The sequence below is a fragment of the Sylvia atricapilla genome, chromosome 4 (genome assembly GCF_009819655.1).
Source record: "Sylvia atricapilla isolate bSylAtr1 chromosome 4, bSylAtr1.pri, whole genome shotgun sequence".
NCBI classification, from domain to species: Eukaryota; Metazoa; Chordata; class Aves; order Passeriformes; family Sylviidae; genus Sylvia; species Sylvia atricapilla.
The window spans coordinates 30012692-30018691 of record NC_089143.1 but is presented as its reverse complement, the minus strand read 5'-3'; positions in this window follow the sequence as shown (position 1 = coordinate 30018691).

The following is a 6000-nucleotide window of genomic DNA, read 5'->3' as shown; positions in this document are numbered from 1 at the left end:
AAAATAACATAGGAACAATAAGAAACCTACCTGGAAATCAAGTCTTTAAAGAGTCGATAGGAATGGAAAACAAATTGAATGGAACTTTAAGAGGCAAAAACCCAAGAGCTAAGTAACACACAGAGAAAGAAGGAAGCCAGAATTTGGGAGGCACAGTATGTGGAAGTGTTAGGGTGAGGCTGCACAGCAACAGGGTGTCAGCTTTGCCACCAAGCTCTCTGAAATACAGGTTTGTGGCAAGTATATAACACCCAAATCCTGCAGAGGTAACAGCTGCTAGCTATGGCTTCTTACCCAAAGAGAAGCAAAGATCAGAGATCTGTTGAAAGGCAGAGCGTTTAATTAATGCTGCATAAAAAAAATACACAAAGCAACTCCTCTAGTTGTAGTGCTGCTAAAGTAGAAGAATTTAAAAACTTAACATGAGAGCTTTCCTGGAAAAGGTCCTTCTTAGCTGAAGAGTGGGAGAATCAGGTCCCAGGAGGTGATGGAAAGTCCTAGTTGATATCAGCAGAAACAATCAAGTGCAGCAGCACCATAGCAAAAGCCATTCCCTTAAAATAAAGGAAGGTAAGTACAAAGTGTTCTCTCTTGAGTGGAAAAGCACAAGTGAATAGTTGCCTGAACAAACTTGTGTTTTACTTTAGCTGTATTAAGACAAGGAAAATGTATAAAGCAATTTTTTTATTAGGGAATTTGATCTGAGGTTCCTGATTTGTGTGGATTACAGGCATATAAAGAAGCTGGAAGTCTTTCTAATGAGGTTTTGGTACCTTAACGTACAACAGGCATGGCTTTTATCAGGGTATCTGTAAAAACTGTAATTTAATTTTTCTTTTTCGTTATTTTAGGAGTGAACTTGGATCCTCATGTTGTGAGTTTCTGAGATGAGTAAACTCAGCCTCTAGAGTGTTTGTTCCATTTGAAGTGCTTTGCATTTAAAATGGATAGTCTGATACAGGGATTGTTGAATGTGTTGGCTTCTGTTTTGGGAGACAAACTGGTAAATTATTAAGGTACCTGTACTTGTTACTTGGTACTCGGCTTTTTCTCTTCCACCTTTTAATGCCTAGTAGCATTCAGTTATTGTGGAGCAGGTGGGAGACAGCACCACTGAAAGAAGGAAGCTAAAATAATGAACCAAAGATATCAACACAGTAGTTTTCAGTATGCTTTAAGAAATACCTTTCTTTTTTACCTTGATTATTAAAATTTCAGGATATGTCAACTATTTCATGTTTTTAATCATATCGCTTAACCACTTAAATGATCATTCTCTAGGGAACCAAAGTTTTAGAAGAGAAACTTAAAAATTATATCAAATGTATTCAGCATAAAATCTGCTAACCTGATTATCTCTTTTGACTGTGATGACTCACATCCCACTTGATAGAGGGCTTAGTGCTTTGTGTTCTGGCTGCTGAGGCAGTTCACACATGATTCCTGATGCCTCTGCCCCATCTAAGGAAGTGTGTGTTGAATATGCATCAGTCTCTGTTAGTTATAAAGGCAGAATAAATGATTTCTTTCCCCCTCTTCTGTGTGTGGGTAAAGGACTACTTGGGTTATGGTACTGCTAAGAAAAGAGGGCAAATACACATCCTATTTATTTGGAAACAATGATGAAATAGAGACTGTATCAGGGAAAGAGTGAAGAATCACTCCTAAATTAGGAGAAGGGGGGAATTCCAGTGTGAACCCACCAGTTTTTTAGCTGATGTGGAGAATAAAATCACAGAGTTATTAATGCTGGAAAAGACCTTTGGGATCATTGAGTCCAACTCTTAACCCAACACTGCCAGGTCCACCACAAAGCCACCTCCCTAAGCACCACACCTGCATGTTTTTGAAAGCTTCCAGGGGCAATGATCTCACCACTCCCATGGGGAGCCTGTTCCAATACTTGACCAAACTTTCAGTGAAAACGTTTTTCCCAACATCCCACCCAAATCTCTTCTGGTGGAACTTGAGACTGTTTCCTCTCATCCTATTGCTTGTTACCTGGGAGAAGAGACCAACCTTCACCTGGCTGTAGCCTGCTGTCAGGTGGAGTGCAATAAGGGCCCTCCTGACCGTCCTTTCCTCCAGGACAAACACCCCCAGCTCCCTCAGCTGCTCCTAATCAGACTCGTGTTTCAGACCCTTCTCCACCTCTGTTGCCCTTCTCTGGACTTGCTCCAGCACCTTAAAGTCTTTGTTGTTCTGAGGGGCCCAGAACTGGACACAACACTCAAGACGTGACTTCACCAGCGCCAGCTACAGGGGGTGAATCACTGACCTGGCCCTGCTGGTCACACAATTTCTGATACAAACCAAGATGTGCATTTTGAAGCACCTCTCTTGCTTCTCTTAAGATCTGTGTATGGGTTTGCATGAATTTCCGTAATGTCCTCCGTTATAGCTGCAGATTGCTGCTTTCCATTGCTTGGATTTTCAAGGATAAAGAACAAGAAGTTAAATTCACAGTAACAGAATGTACTTTAATTCTCCAGTTCTCCCGTCTCTGTGGCAGCAAATGTAAAACAAATGATTAGTTACACTCTACTGTAGTTTAGTTGAGACCTTACGTTCAGTGCCAAAGTACTTTGTCTTAATTTAGACCTTGAACATATAAGCACTTGAGCATGTATCTAGAATTACTCACAAGTAAAGCCATTGAATCCAAGCTATTGACTACCATATGAATCAAGTCTAACTTTGTGGGGTTAAAGGTCTGGAGACGTTATTTCTTCACTATACAAAAAAAAAAAAAAGGAAGCTAAGCAAGCTGTGGCTTTTGTACTGTTGGTAGATTTTTCTTATAGATAAAGATCTCTAATGAAATTTTTTTCAGTATTGTTATTCTGGAGATGTCAGGAAGAGACAACTGAAGATATTGTCACCTTCCAGAAATCTGGCTCATATTCAAGTTATATTATGCCGTATGACTTTTTTTTTTCGTTTATTTCTGAAAGTTCTCTGCAGGCCTGGTGTAAGAGAAGATTGATCCAAACACAGTTAAAACAAGTAGAGAGGATTTTTCTCCTCTTCATTTTTTTTTTTTGTTGGTTTCTTTTTTGGCTTGGTTTTTTTTTTTTTTTTTGGCAGGGAGGTGGGTTTGTTGATTTGGGGTGTGTTTGGTTTTTTTTTTTTTGTTTTTTTTTTTTTTTTTGTGCAATGACTGGGCCTTCTGGGAATACACTGTGGTTCTCAGAACCTCTGCAAAAGCAGTAAATAACTGGATTTCTTCTGAGTATACTAAAGAACACGAAGTTATGTCTGACACGACTGACTTGGTGCTGCTGATACACTGTTCAAGATGGGACTTCAATTCTGCCTAGAACTATGTGTCACAAGCCCTGGGTAAAAAAACCTTAATTCCGTCTATAAAAAGCCTGCCTTTTAAAGAGTAAATCCCAGCAATATGTGCTGAAAGCTATCTGAACTATTCAGCTCTGTGTGACTAATAGATTCCATTGCTACCAAGATCCACTGCCAAGATGACAGAGATTTCTGTTGTGAGATCTTCCATGTGAGACAACAGCAAACTATAAAAAAATTCAAACCAAACCCCCTTAAAAACAGCAAAACTAACAAAGAAAAATATTCCACTCCTAAATCCCCAAAATCATTCATGCCCTCGAGATCTGACTGAAATAAGATCATCCTAAATGAAGAACACCCACAACTACCACAAATTTTTGGGTGAAAAACTATTTAATGAAAGACTAATTTCTTTTTCTCCCCATCATGTCAAGGCATGATTTGACTCAAGAACCTGGAAAAGGGGGAACTGTATAGTGGAGGCTCATGGGAGCATCACTGTAATTCTTCAGCTTTTGCCAAGGACTCAAGAGTTCGAGAGAAAGACACTTGTGTATCCTTAGCCTCGTTAGTCTTTTCTGTTTGTGGGGATTTTTTAGAAAAAATAAAGGATATGGAGCTGAGTAGTCCCATCTGACCATGTGAAAAGGAAGGTGTTTTGGAGATTATCTCCCCAGCTTGTGGATGTCTCAGTGTCCTTTGTGAGGCCCCCTGCCATGAAAAATGCCACTGTAGATGGGGCCATTTCTGCAGCAGGCAGAGCTCTGACACGGAGGTGATGCTGCTCCTTTTACACCTGCTGTCCACTGAAATCCAGTGTCTGCCACAGCTGGTTTGGAGTTACACATGGGATCATGGGGAAGGAGAGAAATTGTGGTTTGCATTGCTAGTGTGCCATGCAGGAGGAATGTATAAAAGCAAACAAATAGCTCATAGGTAATGTTTGACACCACATTGGTCTCAGCCTATCCAGTGATGACAGATGTTGCTGTTTGCAGTGGTTGACACCTTTCAAGTTGCTCCTCTTCTGCATCAGTCCTAATCCAGGCCTTTTGATTCCATATAGGAATTACTCTGAATATTCTGATATCCTTCTCTGTGAGTCCTGCTCAAAAAGGTGCATTGAATGAAAGCTATATACCTTGCATAGGCAGAGGGACTGACAATAGCTGATATAAGCTGATACTTCGAGCTGAAATTCAGCCCCAAATAAAAAGTCACTTGAACTTAAGAAGCATGAGGTGCTTTGTTGTTTCCACAGGTTTATTTGCTGCTTACTTTCTAGGAAAGCTGTTTCTCACTTTACTGAATCTTCTGTAGAACAACATCATCACCTTCTTTTTCTTGTGAATATTGCTGATGGTATTGTCACTGGTGGTCCCTGGTGCTCAGCACTTCCACTGTGTAGCAAACCTAAAAGTGGAGGCTCCTTAGCTGATCCAGCTACATTTAGATAGTTAAAAAAGGGGATATGGGGCTTCACCATTCAAGCTGAGATCTCTGGAAAAATGTTTTTGGTGTCTGACTTGGTTAACAAGACAACACAGTTTTCAGCAACAGTCTCACTTCTAGACTTCATTACAACATTGTAGCCATGATTCATTAGATGGATCAGTTTTAAATAAGTCTGTTATGTTTGTATCCAGAGAGAAGGTCTTACAGTCTTTAGCTCCCAGATCTTCCCAGTTTCAATGAAGCAAGGAAGATGCTGAGACATGTACCAGAGACAAGAACCAGAGACATGTAAAGCTGGATCAGAGAGTATAAGGCTTTCTGAGACCATTTGTGTGGAGCAAGTTAGGTTACACTTGTATAAATATAAGGTAGCAGGTGGACTTGACAAGGGCTGCTTTGTCATGGTTTGAGAACTTGCTCAAACTGGAACTACAGCTGGGATCTCTGTACAACTTGGATTTTGTATAATCAAGTTTCTTGTGACTTCATGGAGCACGGCTCAAGTGTGCAGTTTCTCCTCTCAGTTCCAAGTATCATTCTGAGACAGGTTAAGAAGTCTTTGGTGCAGAGCCCCATGACTGAATTTACATTTGTGATAAGGTGTTCTCTCACTGGAGACAATGCAGTCCTATATCCAGGGAGCTTTCTCTAAGGGAAGAATGGAAAAGGCGAATGACTAACTGCATAAATTACAAAGATGAGTGCAAAAATTCTTGGTGAAAAGAACTTGTTCTCTTGCAAAGGCTCCTACTTGGAACACATCTATTTTCCAAGAATCCAGCTAACAAGGGTAATAAAGAAATGCAGCAGGTAATATCTGTGAGTGCTAAAATCAAGCCTGAGAAAGTATAATTGGACTCCTGTTGTAGTTAGCTGAGGGTAGAACTGTTCCTGTTGGGTGTTGCCCAGTTCCAGATACACTGACCAGCACAGCCAGCTCTGAGCTGTTGTCTCCAGCCCATGGAGAGGAAGAGGCAGCAAAGACTTGCTGACTGACTGCAGCAATAAGACAATGTATGTGTGCGAAATTACTCTGTAAAAGATTCCTAAAAGCTTCCTGCTAACATATGGGGAGTTCACGGTCTAATTCACTTGCCTTCTTGGGGTTTAGTGATGTGGTATAATTGCTGTCCTTCAGTCAAGGAATCAAAGTATATATTGACTTGCCGAAGCACAAACAACACTCTTGTGGGAAGAAATTAACTCAGGTCTTCTGCCCACAAGACAGCCTCCTTTCTCTGC